This window comes from Panthera leo, chromosome B2 (genome assembly GCF_018350215.1).
Source record: "Panthera leo isolate Ple1 chromosome B2, P.leo_Ple1_pat1.1, whole genome shotgun sequence".
Classification (NCBI taxonomy): domain Eukaryota; kingdom Metazoa; phylum Chordata; class Mammalia; order Carnivora; family Felidae; genus Panthera; species Panthera leo.
Genome location: NC_056683.1, coordinates 79264289 through 79285356, shown reverse-complemented (window position 1 = coordinate 79285356; position 21068 = coordinate 79264289). Strand labels below are relative to the sequence as shown.

General features: G+C 40.4%; 1 protein-coding gene and 1 long non-coding RNA gene across 4 annotated transcripts in view; one reads left to right on the top strand and one right to left on the bottom strand.

Annotated features, from left to right (window-relative positions):
• The window catches only part of RNGTT (RNA guanylyltransferase and 5'-phosphatase), a 334258-nt gene that overhangs the window by 4164 nt on the left and 309026 nt on the right, over positions 1-21068 (top strand). The gene's annotated exons all lie outside the window — the stretch shown is intronic.
• LOC122220165 lies at positions 768-20252 on the bottom strand. 3 transcript variants are annotated; one of them, XR_006202699.1, is made up of 3 exons: positions 20136-20252; positions 7649-8322; positions 768-1878 (listed from the first exon to the last, which is right to left on the bottom strand). It is a non-coding gene; the product is annotated as an uncharacterized LOC122220165 (long non-coding RNA). The 3 variants fall into 3 exon arrangements; XR_006202700.1 differs by lacking the exon at positions 768-1878 and adding an exon at positions 6225-6299; XR_006202698.1 differs by lacking the exon at positions 768-1878 and adding an exon at positions 7478-7553.

Here is a 21068-nt window from a genome sequence, read left to right as displayed (position 1 = left end):
CTTGGATGTAGCCATAGTTTAAGTGAACTGGGCCCTAGCCTTTTCAGGAACACAGACTAATAAATTCTCTCTCTCTCTCTCTCTCTCTTTCCCTTTCTTTTTCAGTTTTTGTTTATTTCTTTGTTTTTGCACAGAAGTTTAGCACAGTAATAGGCCCAGATTCCTCCCAATTTGTGATTCTATCTCAGGCATTAGGTACCATTAATAGGAAAAGTAGATTTGAAAAGATTCATGGTTTACAGGTTTACAGTATTCGGATTTACACAGCAGGTTCTTTCAAATTATACTTAGGGGAATAAATCAGTGACAATTTGGCAATCTTGCAAAGTACAGAGCCTTCCAATTCTAAAGGATTTTGCTGGTGAGTCATTAAGTTAAAAAAAGAAATCCATATCGGTAATAAATCTTTGTAGAAGTACTCTATGTTCTTTTTAAAATTGATTGTTTCTCAGTGGCTACTTCAACTAACATTATCAAAAGAATAGATTTCTGTTATAATATAAAATGATGCTTTCTGAGAAATTGTTCCTAGTCTTATTTTTAAAAAAGAGTTGACATAGGAGATATATTGTGGAGGGTACTTCCAGAAAACCAGAACTTTTAATAAATTTATTCTGTTATCATTTTTTTAAAGCATTTATTTATTTTTGAGAGGGGGGCAGGCACAGAGAAAGAGGGGAACAGAGGATCTGAAGTGGGCTCTGTGCTGACAGCAGCGAGCCCGATGCAGGGCTTGAACCCACAAACCTTGAGATCATGACCTGAAGTCGGACGCTCAACTGACTGAGCCATCCAGGGGCCCCTAATCAGTGTTATTTTCATTGCTTAATATTATAGATCATAAACATTTATCAGTTTGGACATTTGGGGTTATGGTGCTTGTGGGAGATGCTATGTAGAGACCTAAATGTCATTCAGCTTAGGACTTACTGTACTGGAATCCCAAAGCTGTGGTGACTGAGGACAAAAGAGGAGTCCCCAAATCCATCCTCTTACCCAAATGCTCCTCACTCACCCTCCACATATGCCATGTGCTGTGGCAAAGACCAATATATTCTTCCCCTTCAATCTGTCACCTTCTCTCTTTTTCCATGAATTAAAGCATTCATTGCTTTAATTCAGGCCTTTGGTTATTTGCAGTGGCCTCATAAGTGGTTTTCCTGCCTTTAGTCTCATCTTCATTCCATCTTGTTCTGTCTCTGTCGCATCGCTTCCTGAGGGCAGAAGCTCTGGGTTTTCGGCTAACTTCCAATCACGGCTCTCTTACCTCATTTAGGGCACTGAGGGGGCACACTGCTCTTCTTATGTAACATAAAAAGCAAGCCAGCATTATTTCTAAACCAAAACTGGCTTTTAAGTCAGGGATTTTTAGAGGTTACACATACTCCTCCCGATTTCTGAGCAGGGGAGTGACTTACTTAAGGACAAGTTACAAAGGTCAGGACCTGTTAAGGACATCTGCTATCTTTAAGAAGGAAATTCCATGGTTCTGTGCTGGCTTCAGAGCAACTCAGACCCTGTGAGGTGCTTTCCCAGGGTTCCTCCAGGATAGGAACCTGACCTACTTTGGGAGATGAGGGACTATTTCATCGGGGAAATGATATTTCTGTTGAAACCTGAGTGAGTAATGAGCATGACTTTCTGAAAAGAAGGAGAGGGTGTTGCAGGGTGGTACTCCAGGCAAGGAAACAGTTTCGGTGGAGGCCTTGGGGCCTCAGGCAAGCAGGAGCCCAGGGCATTTAGGGAACTGAAAGTCTCATATGCCTGGTGGGCAGAGAGCCAGGGGAAGAGGGCTACTGGAGGAGGCTGGAAATGCACACAAGGGTGAGATCTTGTGCAGCCTTGCAGACAGTGCTGAATTTAGGATTCAGGCCAGGTCTGGAATTAAGAAGGTCAAGAGTTACTGAGATAGAGCTTTAAGGTCATCACCACAACAAAATTTATGTGCATAATTTTTTCTGTCCTTAAGGTTTCATTATATAATTAATTGACATTACAAAACAAATTAGATTTTAATTTTCATGTCACATTAGAAGAGGGGCTTTTCTAAAAAGTTTATTTATTTATATTGAGAGAGAGTCAGCACGAGCAGGGAAGGAGCAGAGATAGAGGGAGAAAAAGAATCCCAAACAGGATCCTCACTGTCAGGGCAGAGCCTGGTGCAGGGCTCGAACCCATAAACCATGAGATCATGACCTGAGCCTAAGTCAGACGCTTAACTGACTGAGTCACCCAGGCACCCCAGAATAGTGGCTTTTTTATCAAACATTTTATTATGAACATTTTTAAAGAAAGAGGAAAATTGAAAGAATTATCTACACTCTGCAATTAATGTTTTATTATATTTGTTTTGTCACGTATTTATCCATCTAGCCATTCTTCTTGGCATTCATCAATTCATCTTATCTTTTGATGTGTATCAAAGTAAGTTGCAGATATCAGTAAACTTCATCCCTTGACATGTCAGTATGCATATCATTAACTAGAGCTTAATGTTTCTTTATGTTTCCTTTTGTGTGTGTGTGTGTGTGTGTGTGTGTGTGTGTGTGTGGTAAAAGTCATATACAGTGAAATGCAAACATCCTAAATGTTCTATTTAATGAGTTTTGATAAATAAATAAATAAATAAATAAATAAATAAATAAATACACATATATAAATCTGAAGTTTCAAACAATATACAACTTTTATCAAAAATTGTCACCGTGTACTGTTGTAAGACTCTTACATTCTACATGAAGTGGTATAATATCAGTTCAAGGTAGACTGTGATGAATTAAGGATGCATATTGTAATCTTTAGCAATCACTTTAAAAATGTTAGAAAAAAAAGCCAATAGAGGAGATAGGCTGGAATACAAAAAATACTCAATCCAAAAGAAGACCAAAAAGGAGGAACAAAGAAGAGAGGGGACAAATAAGAAATAAATAATGAAGGGGTAGACTTAAATACACCTGCAACATATTTCCCTATGCCTTGACATATATATATATATATATATATATATATATATGACATATTTGACATAACATTTGATATAACGAATCTTTAAGTTTTGCAAAACAAATGGGTGTAAAGTGGATTCTTATTTCCATAATTACTAAGGAAATTGAACATCTATTCTAGGAATGCCTTTTTATATATATTCTTTTCCGCTTTTTTCTATTGGAGTGTTTGCCTATTTATTTATTTAATATTTAAATTTTATTCTCACTAGGCTCCACTCACAATGTGGGGCCTGAACTCATGACCCTGAGATTAAGACCCTGAGCCAGTCAGGTGCCCCAGCCTTTTTATTTTTATTATTTTATTTAATTAATTAATTTATTTATTTATTACTATTTTTAAATTATTTATTTATTTTTGAGAGAGATACAGAGTGCGAATGGGGGAGGGACAGAGAGTGAGGGAGATACAGAACCTGCCAGGGTCTAGGCTCTGAGCTGTCAGCACAGAGCCAAACGTGGAGCTCGAACTCACAAGCTGGGAAATCATGACCTGAGCCAAAGTTGGATGCTTAACCAACTGAGCCACTCAGGCGCCCCCCAGCCTTTTTATTTTTAATCTTTAGTAATTCTTTATATGTATTTTGTATGATAATGTTTTAATGTAATTATACTAAATACAAGCAGAATAAATAGCCCGATAAAAAGACAGCGATTATTAGCATGGATAAAAAGCATGACCCAATTATATACTATTTACAAGAGATGCATTTAAATATAAAAACACAGTTTGAAAATTAAAGAGTAAAAAATCCATACCATGCAAACACTGAACGTCAGAAAGCTAGTATTTCTATATATCAGAGGAAACAGATTTAAAGAAAAAGAGTATTTCCAGGGATAAAGAATGGTATTGTAATAATAAAAGGGGCAACTGATCAAGAAGAAGTAAAATTCCTGAGTGTATATACACCTAATAACAGAGCTTCAAAGTATGTAAAAGCAAAAATTGATAATAAAGAAATAAATCTGTAATTATATTTGGAGATTTGAGTACTCTTTTATCAGTATGTGATAGAATAACTGACAAAATAACAATAAGGATATAGAAGATTTAAGCAATACTCTCACCAATTTGACCTGACATACTTAGATGATCCAATAATTTTATTTTATTTTTTTTATAAAGTTTATTTATTTATTTTGAAAGAGAGAGTGCAAGCAGGGTAGGGGCAGAGAGAGAGGGAGAAAGAGAATCCCAAGCGGCTCTGTGCTGTCAGCACAAAGCCCGACATGGGGCTCAAACCCACAAACCATGAGATCATGACCTGAGCTGAAGTCAGACGCTTAACTGACTGAGCCACCCAGGCACCCCTGTTCAATGTGCACATTGAACATTCACCAAGATACATTTTATGTTACTGGGCCATACATATAACTGAAAGATAATATGATTTACAAGAAAATAAAAATATAAAATACTTAGGAATAAATCAATGTAACAAAAAATGTGCAAAACCTGTACAGTAAAAATATGAAATATTGTAGGGATAAATGTCTAAATAAATGGAGTGGTTAATTGTTCATGAATTGGAAGCCTCCATAGTTGTATTATGCCTACCGTCTGTAAATTGATCTATAGAGTTACAGCCATCCAGTCAAAATTCAAGCAGGATCATTTTAAAAGAAATTTACAAGCTGGTAGTAAAGTTTATGTGAAATTGCAAAGGATACAGAACAGCTAAAATGATCTTGAAAAAGGACAATGTCGAAAGACTTTACTACCTGATTTCAAGATTACTAAGAAGCTCTACAGTCATCAAGACAGTGTAATATTGGTGTAAATAGATCAATGGAACACAATAGAATCCAGAAATAGACTCACACATATACAATTAACTGATTTTCAACAAAGGTGCCAGGGAAACTCAATGGGGAAAATGATAGTCATGTCAACAAATGTGACTGGAACAACTAGGGATGTATATGAAACAACTAGGAATGTATGTGAAAAAATTGTCAGGGGCTCCTGGGTGGCTCAGTTGGTTTTGTGTCTGATTTTGGCTCAGGTCATGATCTCACAGGTTTGTGAGTTTGAGCCCCACATTGGGCTCTGTGCTGACAGCTCAGAGCTGAGCCTGTTTCAGATTCTATGTCTTCCTCTCTCTCTGCCCCTCCCCTACTTGTGCTCCATCTCTGTCTCTGTCTCTCTCTCTCAAAAATAAATAAACATTAAAAAAGTTTTTAAAAAAGAAAAAATTGTCACTGTATGTTATACTCATAGTATATACTGATGACAAATTACAATTTTGAGTCTATATTATCCATACCCTGGGAAATAAATTATGCGTGTTAACTCCTATATGAGCTCTCTCAAGCCTCAGGAGTATTATTTATTAAATAAAGCTTATTAAAGGGTTGCAATTACATTGAGGATATGAAGGCATCATTTAGAAAATAGTTGGAATCATTAAATAATAGTTTATTTTCTGGGGAATATAAAAAAGACTATTTTTTAGAGCGGATTTAGTCCCTCCCTTTATATCCATAGCAGAAGAAATTTCTATTTTCATTTATGACCAGCGATACATATTGGTAAGATGCCTAGCTGGGGATGGAGAGGCAGGTGCAAAGTGAAATGTCATGAGCCAGCAGCTGTATAGCTTGAAAGAGCTAATAGAGTTAATAGATCTATAATTGATTTATTCCTAAGGCTTCTTGTAGATACTGGAAGAATCAAGTTCACTGTGTGTCCTGTATGCAGATGGAGACCAGCAGAGGTTAATTAAAAACAGAAGTTCCTGCCCTAACAAACTAAAATATAAATGTAACTAGATTTTGAAAAGTTTTTCCTACTATGTGCTGGGTTTTGAGAGGAGGTTTCTCAAGGACAAAAGACCAGGCTGCTATATATATAGTTCTAACTCCCAGATCCAGGAGGCTTTGTAATAGGGTAAGGTTTGATATTCTCCAAGGATTTCCTGAATCCAAAATGGCTATTGATTCTGAAGAGTCAAGTTGCAGCTGAACTAGCAGTGCAGTTTCTTTCTTATCATTCCAATAATCCAAGAGAGTCTCCCAAAAGCTTGAATAAAAATGGTCCCACCACAGAGCGCAAGCGGCACAGGAGCAGAAAGAGAGGCTCTAGGCTCTGAGCTGTCAGCACAGAGCCCGATGCGGGGCTCAAACTCACCAACTGTGAGATCATGACCTGAGCTGAAGTTGGACTCTTAACCCACTGAGCCATCCAGGTGCCCCTTCTTCTTTTTATCGACTGTGCAGGCAAGGACACTTCCATTACTATAATGTTACTTGAAATGTTCAAGTTACAGGAGGGTTGATTCGATTACATTTCTGTTGAGTTAAATAACAGGCCTGAGGATACACTTTGAACACTGTCACTGCAGGTTACTTTCTAAGCCCTGCTAATGTTACAAATCATCTCTTAGGAAGGATTACTTTTGCAAGTGGGTCATCTCAACAATTTTGTGTTTATTCTTAGTTGGCTATTTATGGAGCAAGTACCCAGGGCCAGGCTAAGTGCTTTACTTATTACTATCTAATGTGATCTTCATGACATCCTCTCAAACAGATACTTTTATTTCCCCATTTTACATTTAACTTAGTTTAGGACAGAGAGTTAGACAGTGGTAGAGATAAACCTCAAACACAGACCCGAGTCCACAATAACAAGCTCTTACAACTATTCCATATTCCCTTACTGAGCTCAGAGGGTGACATAGTCCTGATCTTACCCCAGATCCCAGGCACCTTGCTGAAACTCCCTGTGTGTTTACTATCAACTGATTGCCAGGGCTGGGCAGAAAAACTGTCTAGGCAGGGCAGGGTGAGATAATGCAAAATGCAAGAAATCGCTTGCCTTTGGCAAGTTCTTAAGATCTAGTTAGGCAGTTGTTTTCAACTTAAGATGCATAGGTAGGGGCCAAGGGTAGGCTGCCCCAAGCGTAGGCCATTATGGCATGAAGATTATTTTGAGTTAAAAAGCAATCGAAATCCAACAGGTTTAGGAAAAGTTCTTTACCTCCCCCCTCAACTGCCTAAAAAGCATTTAGATAGAGGATCTGCTCCAAGAAGAGAGCTATCACCGTAAAGAACTACCTTACACTAGGAACTAGATATGGTAGACAGGGAGGAATCCAGCAAGTCCTGTTTGATCAAAGTCCTCTGTGTCTCCTTGTTTTTGAGTGGCCCAGCAAACATTTGTTTACCAAACATGCACTCCTTTTCATTTTCCTGTGAATTGCATTTTTTCCTTTTGAAATCCCAGACTTCTACTCCCTTCTCCTTAATTCAGAATGACATATATACCTTATTTCCATGTCTGAGTGGATTCCCCCTAGGAATGCTATTAAATTTTATTTTCTCCTGTTAATCTGTCTCGTGTCAATTTGATTCTTAGTCCAGCTACAAAGACCTTGAAGGGGACAGGACATTCTTGCTCCCTGACACACACTAGAATAATCTATGGAACTTTAATAAAGACTGATGACAGAAACTCTGATTTAATTGGTCCAGGGTGAAGCCTGGGCATCAAGATTTTTAATACTCCCCAGGTGATTCCAATGTGCAGCTAAGGTTGGCAATCACCTAGTTTGAATGAAAAAAAAAAACCATAAAATAACATTAAAAAAACCCGCTATAATGTACAAAATGATATATTATTAAATGTATTTATTCCTTACCTCTTTCCACAAAGGATAGGGCTTGGCCAAAAAATTATTCAATACAGAATGAATTCCACTGAGGGGCATGGAGTTCGAAGCACTTGTCAAAAGGGCACAGATGGGCTGGGACTCACAAGGTCAGTGTAGAAATAATTCAGGTATATTTTCTCTCTCTGGTTTGGTTTGCAAGGCAGCAGTGGCAGATTTTAGGAGAAGTGGTTCTTAGAAGACAGCGAGTGGTCCATGTACAGTTTCCAGGTGGGTGATTGGGCCAAAAACTGTTTCCCAGCAGCTGATTGGTCTGGAAGCTGTTTCCAGGCTGTCTAGCCGGTAGATTGCCTTGTCTCCAAGGGTTATTCAATCTGCAAAGTGGTAACAAGTCTCAGAAGCTTGTGTGGAATGATAATTTTTCCCCATTACAGAAGCTTATTGAAGAAAAGTATTTTAAGGATGACTCATAGGCACGTTGTATATTTTTTAGATTCAACTTTGCCAGGGGTTATGAATTGCTTGTAAGGCAGAAGGTCCCTGAATGATTTTTTCCCAAGTTGAGGAGTGGTTGGAACCATTCCATGAAAAATTTCCAGCTGTTAAAAGGGTAGCATTAAACTATTCAGTGCAGTTCAACTGTTGGACTAGTTCCTGTCTTTTCTTTCTCTTTCTCAAGAGCAGATGAGGTTGCTCTCAGTTTGCTGTCAGGAGGAAAAACAGATAAAGAAATGATGGTGGAATAATAGTGAAAGAAATCTGAGGAAAAGGGTAAAATCACTAAATTCCATAATCTTAATATTTAATGCTTTTCATTTTTGCATATTTTAAATCTAACCGAAAGTCAATATTATTTGGATGATAGGGCGCCTGGGTGGCTCAGTTGGTTAAACCTCTGGTTCTTGATTTCGGCTCAGATCACAGTTGGTGAGATAGAGCCCTGAGTCAGGCTCTGTTCTGACAGTGCAGAGTCTGCTTAGGACTCTCTCTCTCTCTCTCTTTGCCCCTTCCCTGCTTACTCTGTCTTAAAATAAATAAATAAATATTTTAAAAATATTTGGATGATGACATATGTAAAATTTAAGGTTTGACTGTCTCACCATGTATTTAAAAAAAAATTTTTTTTTTACGTTTATTTATTTTTGAGACAGAGAGAGACAGAGCATGAACAGGGGAGGGTCAGAGAGAGAGGGAGATACAGAATCAGAAACAGGCTCCAGGCTCTGAGCTGTCAGCACAGAGCCTGATGCGGGGCTCGAACTCATGGACTGAGAGATCATGACCTGAGGCGAAGTCGGACGCCCAACCGACTGAGCCACCCAGGCGCCCCTCACCATATATTTTTTAAAGTTTTTATTTAAATTCCAGTTAGTTAACATACAGTGTAATATTACTTTCAGGTGTATTATATAGTGATTCAACACTTCCATATATCACCTGGTGCTCATCACAGCAAGTGCACTCCTTAATCCCCATCACCTATTTAACTCATCCCCCCACCCACCTCCCTTCTGGTAACCATCAATTTGTTCTCTATAGTTATGTCTCACCATATTTTTAAAACGATGCTCTCAATTTCTTTATTGTTTTTCTTTTAGAAAGACAGAGAGGGAGCACAAGTAGGGGAGAGGGGAAGGAGAGAAAGAGAGAATTTCAAGCAGGCTCCACACTCAGTGCAGAGCCCCACTCAGGGCTCAACCCCACAACCCTGGGATCATGATCTGAGCTGAAATCAAGAGTCAGACACTCAAACGACTGAGCCACCCAGGAGCCCCTCAGTTTCTTTATCTTATGGTGGCTCACCAAGTTCCTTTGAAAGTATGATGGCATAACATGATTTATGAGCAAATGGTATATTTTTAGCTTTAGAATCAATGACTATTTTTAAATGGCACACACCACATAACATTTGTTTTAATTATCTAATTTCAAAAATGACAACAATAATCAGCATTTATGGAGAGGCCACATTGTGGCAGGCCCTTTTCTAGGACTTGAGATACAGTTGGCAAGAAAATGGACAAAATCCTCTTTCCCTAGCAGGGAAAGATAGGCATAACAGCCTTAGATGACCCAGAATGCTTCTGGGCTGCATGTGCTTCACACATATTAGCTCATTTCACTCTCTTAATCCTGTGAAGGAGTTGCTGACATCGTCTCTATTTCCTAGGGGAGGAAAGCAGTGAGCAGAGAGGTTCAGAGACTTGCTGAAGGACATACAGTTAGTGACCATGAGAGCTGGGATTTGTGGCTCCAAGGGCAGCATGCTTAACTGTAATGCTATTCTGTCTCTCCATAATTAGCTCATTTCTACTTATTCTGCTGATGCAAGTAATCAAAAGTCTTCCTTTTCCTTTCTCAAATTTTTTAAATTTTTACTTCAAATATTTAGTATTTCTCCACAAGGTATTGGATAGGTATTATTGCTGACACTTTCCAATTACAAGAGACTCACTCACTGTGTGTGCCTGGTACTTTAGTAACCCAAGAAAAAGAAGAAGAAATCTTTGCTTTGGTGGACTTGCAGAGATGTTGCCTCAAAATAAAATGACAGGTAGATGATACCTACAGCCTCAAATTAGAAAGTGATCCAAGGAAGCAGTTCCCAACCTTCTGTGCACATTAGAATCACCTACAAGAGTTTTAAAATAGGACATCTGGGTCCCACTTCCAGGGATTCTTTTTTTTTTTTTTAAGTTTATTTTGAGAGAGAGAGAGAGAGAGAGAGCATGTGCACAAGCCGGGGAGGGGCAGAGAGACAGGGAGAGAATCCCAAGCAGGCTCCCTGCTGTCAGTGCAGAGCTTGGTGGGGGGCTTGATCTCACAAATGGTGAGATCATGACCTGAGCTGTAATCAAGAGTTGGACACTTAACTGACTGAGCCACTCACGCGCCCCCCACTTCCAAGGATTCCAACTCAATTGGTCTGGAGTGGGTTAAGGCATCAATATTTGCTAATATGGTAATCTGACAAAGTTAGTGAATATTTAGAATCCAGACACTTAAAATCACAGTCTTTTTTTTTTCCATAGTCATTGCTAAAACCACAATTTTGAATCAGATTGACCTGGATCAAATCCCATGCCTGCCACTCATTAGCTGTGTGGTTATGGGTTATGTTTCTGTGTGGGAGGAAAAATTCCCCTCTCCTTTCTTAGGTTCTGGAGGTGGGCCTAAGAACTAAACTGATACAAGACTGGTTCATAGGAGAAAAGTGGACAGATTTTATTACATTTTTGCATGTGCGTGAGAGCTTTCACAAAAAAATGAAGACTGGAAGAAGTGACCAGAACAGGAAGCTTTTCCACCTTTTAGACAAAGATACCATAAATATGCGAAGAAATGATACGACGAAGGGGTTCAGTGAAGGGCAGTAAATTGTGGGAAAGTGGCTAGGAGATAAATGAAAAGGAAGCCAGTGGAAGAAAGGGGCTATTAGTAAGTTTGTTTGTACAGACCCATTTCTGTGTCAATTCCCAGTCTTCTGGTGATAAGGATGTTTTTCTCTTCCTGGTACAGGGAGGGTACTTTTCTCATGGGAAATTTTATGGTTTTGTTTTTAGGTAGAAAAGGGTAGATCAGAAAGACCCTCCTGCATCTGCTGTTTCTGAAATACCTTCAGCTCCAAATAATCAATAGCCCCAAGCAACGTAATTTGGGTGGCACGTCCTGAACTCTTTCATTTCTCAGTCTAAGCTTCTCTTTTCTCATCTGTAAAATGGAAATAATTATTTACTTCTTAAGTGTTGTTGTAACAATTAAAGAATATGTGTGAAAATAACTTTCACAGTCCTGGTTCAAAGTGTGTCTAATTAATGGTTACTTTTATCCATTCATGGGTTAATTCACTCAGCAAATACCTGCTGTATTTCCAGCCATCATTCTGAGGCTACTGCATTGAGTAAAACTGACTAGGGTCTTGCCTTCCAAGTGCTACTTTGGATTTTTTTTTTAGCATGAATAAAACGTTAAATCTCATGGTTCTTCTATTGTATTTTATTTTTTTTAAGATTTCTTTTATTTTTAAGTAATTTCTACTCTCAACATGCGTCATGAACTTACAACCCTGTAATCTCATGGTACTTCTATTACTCTATCCTATACTCTATCCTGTACCTGGGATCCTATCCTTCCCTGTCCTCAGAGGGCGCACTCCATCAGTTGTCCCCTCATCTCTCTCTCCACTGGCTTTTTGTCATATTCATTGAATTGTAATTGACTGAAGTGTAATCATCTTTTTTTATATTAAAAAAAATCTCTGAATCAAACCCTTTGGCTTCAAGTTTGGCTTCCAACAGTTACTGCCTTAGCTCCTTGCTCCTTTTGCTTCACAGGCAAGTATAGGTATTGCCTGCACTCACTGTCTCCACTCTGTCCACTTTATCACTTCTCATTCGCACTGCAGAATACTGTAATCAGGCTTCTGTCTCCATTACTCTCTATATATTACTCTCAATGGGGTCACTCCCTTCTTAAAACCATTCAATGAAGGGCACCTGGGTGGCTCAGTCAGTTAAGTGTTTGACTTTGATTTCAGCTCAGGTCATGATGTCACGGTTTGTGGGTTTGAGCCCCACATCGGGTTTGGGGAGGGGCAGAGAGACAGAGGGGAACAGAAGATCCGCGCATGTGTGCTCTCTCTCTCTCTCTCTCACTCTCTCTTTCAAAAATAAACATTAAAAAAACAACAACCATTCAATGACTCCATATTTACCTTGGGATCACCTCCAAACTCTGAAGTGGCATTTGGTCATTTTCCAGCCTTCCTCTCCCTATTCTCTCTTCTATCTGCACTCACCTCCCCTACCTGCTGCCCAAGCCTCACACACCCCACAGAGTTGCTTGGGGTTCCTCACAGCATGTACTTGCACCTCTAGGCAGTGGTACTCTAGAGCTGATTTGTACCTGCTTGTGAAGTACTTACTTCTTCCCAAACCCATGTTTAGGGATGTCATGTTGGGAGCTTAAAGTCTGCCTTGGTGGGAGTATTGATATCAAGGACATTGGCAAAATCTACAAATTAGGGCGTGCTTGCCTATCCCCAGAGAGATGGTTGTTAAATATTTACCACACACCATTGCTTTTAGACCTTTGCACATATGGTCCCCCAGACCCCCAGCTCAGCTCAGCTTATGTGACTTCCTCTTGGAAGCTTCCCCTGACTCTTCAAGATTGGGACAGATATCCCTCTCTGTAATTCGTGGAAGGGTGGGCAGCCCCCCACAGCGCCCCCCTGTGGCGCTTATGCTGACTTTTTCCATATCCTGTATTGGCCAAGTCAAGTCATTGAGGTCAGGGCCTTGCTGTGTTCATTTGTCACTGTTCTCCTTGGATAGTACATGACATATAGCAAGGTGCTACATCATATTTTTAAATGAATTGATACATGAGTAATGGAAATAATAAGTCCTCCCTACTAAATAATAAGCTTTTTATGGTTCATTGATGGGTCTTCATCTTTGTAATCTCTGGATTTCCTCACATAATCAGCATTCAGTAGAAATATGAATTGAAAAGAGCAGACTTAAAGTATACTTTTTCTGAGTCTAAAACTAGGGCCCAATGGAAGATAACCATTATGAGCTTGGGTGGCTCAGTCAGTTAGGTGTCCAACTCTTGATTTCGGCTCTGGTCATGATCTCATAATTAGTGAGATGGAGCCCCGCATCGGGCTCTGTGCTGACAATGAGGAGCCTGCTTGGGATTCTCTCTCTTTCTCTCTCTCTCTTCCCCTCCCCTGCTTGCATGCTTGTGCTCTCTCTCTCAAAATAATAAGTAAACTTAAAAGAAAAAAAAAAAAGACAACCATTCGATAAGTGAGTCAATGACCTTTGAAGTTAGCATTCTGTGGAATCCAAACCTGGCGTTTTGAAATACATCACCAGAAACTTCAGATGTTCCCTAGCCATCAACCTGCCTCAATGTACTACTCATTCAGTCATTTCTCCTAATAAGGTGATCCCAAGCTTATGCCACGTCTTTCTCTCTTCTTTATCTATAGCACAGCCACACTCCTTGCTCATAGATTTATATACATGTTGAGCCATGAGGTAGGGTAGGGAAGCGGTGTGGTGCGGTGAAAGGCACTTGGCAGTTGGGAGTCAGGAGACACTGGCTATGTCTGTCATAACCTTTCTGGAGACTTTGTCTCTTCATCTGTGATGGGGAAAATATCTTCCCTATCTAATTCACCAAGTTTTGGTAGGATCAAATGAGTTAATGTAGGCGAAAATGTTTTTTATAAATTTGGGGCATCTGGGTAACTCAGTAGGTTAAGCATCTGACTTCAGCTCACGTCATGATCTCGTGGTTTGTGGGTTCGAGCCCCACGTCTGGCTCTGTGCTGTCAGTTCAGAGCCTGGAGCCTGCTTCGGATTCTGTGTCCCCCTCTCTCTCTGCCCCATCCCCGCTCATGTTCTCTCTGTGTCTCAAAAATTAAAAATTAAAAAAAAATTAAATAATAAAGCTGCCATCTTATTAAAAAAAAAAAAAAAAAAAAAAAAAGAAATACAGAATCTCAGCCCTGCCCCGGACCTCATGAATCAGAGCCTACATTTTAAAGAGATCTCAAGGGAGTGAGTGCATTTAAGTTTAAGGCACTTTGCCTTAGGGACCATCTAATAATTTTCAAATGGGAAAACAACAAATCAGGTCTTGAAGGGTGATTTCCCCTCTTCAAAGCCTAATATGCATGGGTGGCAGAGCTTGGATTATGAACAAAGGTCTCCTGACTGCTGGCAGGTTCCAGCATGGCACACACCACCTCGCAGCCTAGGTCTTTAGCTTCCAAGCTGTGAGGCTTTGGGCAAGTTACTGAACCTCTCTGAACCTGTTTCCTCATCTATAAACTGGAGATGATAGCAATGTCTACCTTATGGAACTGTGAGGATTGACACAAATTGGAGAATCTCTGAACATTTTGTGCAAGGTAATGCATAATTCATACATAAAATTTTATTATTCTTAAATGGAAAGTTAGACAACGTTCTGCATAATTCAAAGTGGAAGTAAGTTTTTTTTTTATGGCACACAGAAACAGATAGCTATTTATATCTCTGAACACCATCATGACTTGACAGTAATGTTTAGAAAGCAGTTACTTATTTTTCCTTCTAATCTTTTATATTTTCCATTGAAGAAAGTTGTGTAAACTGCACAGCAGAGGCACTCTGCTAGTCACTGTTATTCAATCACTTGTAGGTTAGACTGACCTGTTATTCTGAATTTGGTGAACCAGGGCCAAATTCAACCTTTGGAGCAGGCACACACATAATGTAATTGAAGAACCTGACTCACTGACCTACTTTCTTGGTCAATGAAACAGTAGAAGGCTTGATTACCTGGTTTTTAGCTCCATCTAGTGGCCATACACAGTTTAATTTTTGGTTGTAGAGACATGGGGAATTCTAGTTCCTTTTTTTAACTCAAATATGTCCAGCTTATCATCATGCAGAGGAAATGATCCAATAAACAATTTTTAATGCTCTTTGTTATATTTGAAATAATAGACTTGGGATTCTTGGAGCTAGTGAGAAAGTTGGAGACCTTCCTATGTAGAACAGGAAGACTGGAATCATCTTTGATGCTTCCCTCATGAGATATGTCCATTCTATCATTGAACCAAAAAAGTTAATTTCTCAAAACATTATCCAGTCACATGTACTTATTTAATCCTTGCTGGGGGACTGTCTGCTTAGTGAAGGAAAGTATTGGATATTTCTCCAGACTCTAGATTTTGGTTACTGGGCCCTGATCTCTTGTAGTGCCTCGGAGAGAAATAGCTACAGGTGCATTCAGAAAGAAAAGGCCTGTGCAATAGGGCTTCCAGCCTCACAAAAGATGCCCTTTCTCCCATAGTACGGTCAATGATCAGTAGAGAGCTGAAGGAGTCATGTCAAGTGTCAGTGCAGGAAGCCAACCTTGCCTGGGGATATATTGTCTGAGCCCCTGGGACGAAGATGTAATTCTAGGCATAGAAGTGGGGGAAACCCCCCCAAAATGCCAGCGCTAACATTTCCTGCTGAAGAATACCTCTTTGGAAGAAAGATTATTTTGAACTGGTTATTTTTGAGCAACAGCAGACACAAAAGAAATTCTGAAAAGAGTAGAAGTTACTGTTTGTAAGGGAAATTCACCATTTATAGGGGAAAGGAAACCCCCATTCGTGAGCATGTGTCCCTTTTGGTACGCGGAAGAGAAAGATGACTCTAAAATTATAAGAAACTTATCAACAGAGAAAGCGCCACTTAAATCTGCATAAAAAAGTTTACATTTTACTCTGCTTTCCCTGGTCACTCCACATAAATGCACACCACCCCCCCCCCAACATCTTTCTTTTGTCTTCACTTGAAGATGGTATTCAAGGTGGTGTCTTGGGCTTTCTGGTGGGGAGTGTTACTAAGTGTCCCTGAGTATCTCCCATCTATACCTGATGTATACATATTAATAAACTTTGTTTTTCTTGTTAATCTCTCTTATTACAGGAGATAATGGCTAAAAACTCAGAAGAGTAGAGGAAATATTATTTTTCCTCCCCCCACACTACCTATTTAGTAGGAAGGGATTCAGAATTAAGATTAGGTTGATTAATAGAAAATAGAGATGTAATATTCTTGCACAAACATGTGGGTGGGGAATCAGATCTCTCTATGTAGGAGCCTATTCAGGGTTGGGCATGTATTTGCACCCCTGGAACTGGAGTCGTCATATTGAGTCCTTGTTTGGGAATTGATGTTGATGAATTAAACAAGGAGGCCATTAGACTGAAGTGGCTCTAATGTCATGGCAGGCTACGTAAGCAAACCAAAATCTAAGCCTGTAAATGCCTCCAGGTTATGAAATCAAAATGCTAAGGACAACTAATCCCAAACAGCCAACTAGGCTTTAAGGTATAGCCAAATATAATTTATTTTCTTTACTTCTACACCTCCTCTGTATAAGTCTTTCCCCTGGCTCCTGTCCCCATAGTGATCCAAACCATTTCCAGTTTAGCAAGCCCCAATTCAAAATGAGTTTTGCTCAAATGAACTCTTTTTTTAAAGCTTATTTATTTGAAGGAGAGAGAGAGAAAGAGACAGAGAGAGAGAGAGAGAGAGAGAGAGAGAGAGAGAGAGAGAGAGAAAGGATCTCAAGCAGGATCCAAGCTGTCAGCACAGAGCCTGACTTGGGTCTCGATCTCATGAACCATGAGATTATGATCTGAGCCGAAATCAAGAGTCAGATGCTTAACTGACTGAGCCACCCAGGTGCCCCTTCTCTTAACATTTTTAATATGCCTCAGTTTATCTTTTAACAATGTGTAGACATGAAATTGGGCTTTAGAAGTCTCGCATTACTGAGAAAATACCTGGAGCCTCTGGGGAGACTAAGTTTGAAAGCATGGACTACAGACTTGCAACTCTTCAAGCAGGTGTAGCACTGTTGGTGGAAAGTGGGAAGAGACGGTGATTTTGAGTTTGCTCATATATTTCATTCTCTGCAGCTGCTAGCAATATACAAAACCAGAGAGGGACATGGAAGGTGATTTTTAAGGTCTCTGTCTCAGTTTCTGACTTTCTAAAAAACTGCATGATACTCTTAAAAAGGAAGACATTTTCAGGGAGCAAGAACTCTTGTCCCCTTCAAGGTCCTTCTAGCTAGATTAACAATCAAATTGACATGAGACAGATAAACAGGAGAAAATAAAATTTAATAGTGTCCATACAGGGAATCCTCAAAGACGTGGAAATTCCAAAGACCGTCAGGCAAAATGAGGTCATCCCCAACTAAAGAGAAGGGGTAGGGGTCTGGGACTTCAAAGAAAAGGAATGCACACCATAGGGCAATAAGACGAAGAGATGTTTGGTAATTAGATGTTTGCCCTGCAATAGAGATGGGTCACTCAGATAAGGTTTATCCTTATTCTGGGAAAGACCCCCCAATTTAGATTCTTCCATGCAGTTAAGGAAGAGACAAAAGTTTCTCTTGAGTCCACAAGGTCTCAATTGCCTTCAGAATAATCTTCATGCCACAGTGACCTATCTTGGAGTGGCCTGCCCTCAGCCCCTGTAACATACAGCAGTCAAATTCCTGGGTTCAGAAAAGCTTGTTTCTGCAAGCCTGGACATGCTTCCAGAGGTAAGGGTGGGTGTTATGGGTTGAATTGTCTCAAAAGATACATTGAACTTCTAAACTCTGGTACTTGTGAACGTGACCTTATTTGGAAATAGGGTTTTTGCAGATGGAATCGAGCTAAAATGAAGTTTTACTAGAATAGGTTCGGCCCTACTACAATATGACTGGGGTCATTTGAAGAGGGAAATTAGGACATAGCCACACAGAGAGAAGAGAACATCATCTTTTTTTTTAAATTTTTTTTTAATGTTTATTTATTTTTGAGACAGAGAGACAGAGCATGAACAGGGGAGGGGCAGAGAGAGAGGATGACACAGAATCCGAAGCAGGCTCCAGGCTCTGAGCTGTCAGCGCAGAGCCCAACGCGGGGCTTGAACTCACGGACCATGAGATCATGACCTGAGTCGAAGTCGGACGCTTAACCGACTGAGCCACCCAGGTGCCCCAGGAGAACGTCATCTTGACGACAGACACAGGGGGGTGTTGGCCATGTGAAGACAGAAGCAGAGGTTGGAACCAAGGAATGACTGGGGCTACCAGAGGCTGGAAGAGGCAGGGAAGGATACTTCTCCAGAGGCTTTGGAAAAAGGGTGGCCCTGTTAGCCTTGATTTCAAACACCTTGATTTTTGAACGTCTAGCCTCCAGTACTGTGAGAGAATCAATTTCTGTTGTTTTAAGCCCCCCAGTTTGTGATGCTTTGTCAGTGGAAGAGTCCTCCGTTGGAAGATGAACCTCTGGGTCTAAGGGCATTTTCTGGGGATGGAATCCCACCTCAGGAACAGGGATGGTAAATCCCTGGGCAGTGAGGACTATGGAGATGCTGGCAGATACTTGAATTAATGCTTGCCACCTGAAGAAATACCTAATACTGCCTTTGAAGATCTCAGTGCTCTTACAGCAAACAGTGATTTAGTACTAATGGCTGAATGTCTGAGTTCTTTAGAACAGACTTTTGGGCACTAAAACCCTAAGAGTGTACCAGATAAATTTCCCTTTAAAAGGGATTGGGAAAAGTTGTCTGCATTTATACTAAGGTTAGGGACTTTAGTCCAGAGGACACTGGCTTCAAGAGCTTTAGATCCAGAAAGCATGGGTTGCAACAAGGGCAGATCCAAGTTTTTAGGGGTCCTTGTATCAGTTTCCTGGAGCTGTTACAAAAGAGTACCCAAAGCTGAGTGGCTTAAAACAACAAATGATTGCTGCACAGTTTTGGAGGCTAGAAGTCTGAAACCGAGTTGTAGGCAGGGTCATGCCCTCTCTGACAGCCCCAGAGGAGAATCTTTCCTTGCCTCTAGCTTTTGGTATGTGCTGGCCATCTTTGGTATTCCTTGGCTTATAGATGCATTCCTCTAGTCACATGGCTGTCTTCTCCCTGTGTCTTCACATCATCTTCCCCTCTGTGTAAGCCTGTCTTCAAGTCCAGATTTCTCCTTATCCTAAGATGCCAGTCCCACTGAATTAGGGCCCACTCTAATGACCAAATTTTAACTTGGTTACCTCTGTAAAGATCCAATGTCCAAATAAGTTCAAATTCTGAGGACTAAGGGTTAGGACTTCAACATATCTGTTTGCTTGCCCACAATTAAACTAATAACAGGCCTGAACTTAAAGTTAAAAACATAAAATTACTAATACCTTATTAGGCTTGGAGGGAGATCGTGCAAATAAGAAGCTCCACAGTACATTCTCTTTTGGCTTACAACATTAGAGTAGCTGTTGGCAGCTATGAATCTGACTGCAAAGAAGTCGTGTTGTACCCACTCCTATCAACTTACCTGGGCCTGTGCAGGCAAGCAAGAGAGAGAGAGGCTACTTATTGTTCTGCTTCTGAACTTATGCCCTCGAGGAAGATGTGAAGCTTAGAGGGGAGAAACTGGCTGTGAAAAGTGTGGGTCTGTTGTCTGAAGATCGCTCTTTTTTGTACATGACCCTAAATGCCAGTCAGTGACTTCATTTGGTGCTCAGCAGTGGAACAGAGTTTTGAGTTTGTTTTCCTTGGCCCCATATCCTGAGCTTAGAACCTCAACCTCTATGTGAGATGTGACTCATGTTCCTTCTTTGCTCCAAGCTTAGCCCACCATGATCTCCTTCTGAATTTCTTCTATGTACTGTAGCTGGTAAAGTACAGGCAGGAGGTGGAGGAGGTGGTGGTGGTGGTGGTGGTGGTGGGGTCACCAGAATGAGGAAGGAAGCCGAGCATACATGATACCAACTTAGTCCCTGCCAGCGAGGGAAAATGGGAATTGATAAAAAAAACCCCAAAAACCAAAAACCAAAAACACACAAAACAACGACTATCACTCGTTGACGTTTTGCCAACTTCTGGGAAGCCAGATAGGAGCACCCTTCCACACATGTCAGAATAAACCGAAAAGTGAGATATTCTCCCAAGATTAGGCTCACCTTTTCCATCCTTAGAGATTTGGAGGATCAAACACTTCACCACTCTGGGCATGGTATGCAGAGAATTGGGCACTATTTAGGCCGACTTCTGGTATGTAAGGAAACTGGATCTTATCTTGTCCTGTCAGAAGAGGTGTGATACACTCACAAAAAGGTCAGTAGTTGTAAGGTGGACTTTACAGGGTTTCAAGGTAGACCAGGAGTGTTACCTAACTCAGGCTCTCAGAGAGATAGCCATTGGCCCCTCTTTCTTTATGGGGGAATTCTGAATCTTACCGAGAGAGTCCAGGCATTCAGGGGCTGAGCTGCCTCCCAAATTTCCCACTGACTCTTTAAAATATACCCCCCACCCGACCTCACAACCTTGCAGTTCAAATATAGCATTGTTTAAAACCAAACTGCTACATTATAATTAATTTCCCCTTATCCAGCTTTACGTTTAATACTTTACTCTGGTAACTACAGGTCTTATTACAGGACCGAGTTTATAAAATGCTTCCAATCACCCCTGCTTAACTCGAAGGGAAAGACCGTTTGTTTGGTAAGGCAAGGAACACCGCCAGTTGGGTATTCCGGCCGGCACTTCCTGCCTTTGACAATTATACACAAGTTAGTAACTTTGAGACATGGCCCCCCCCGACACTCCCAAATACGCGGAAACTTTTCTTCAGAAATGTAAACAAAACTCTCGAAAAATGCTTTGGGATTAATTTTAGATACTTCATGGATCCTTAGAAGTACACCTCCCCAGATTCTTCTTTTCTGGCATTCCAATTTCTCGCCCTTATAATTTCTCTAAGGCTTGTTCCCCTGAACCGCATCAGGGAGAACTTCCCAAATTCCAGATCAAACCCAGATCCCTCCAGGACGTCAAGCTTGGCAGAAAAAAGGGCGATCAGGCTTTAGATCTGTAACAGTGGTGAGAAGGACCCT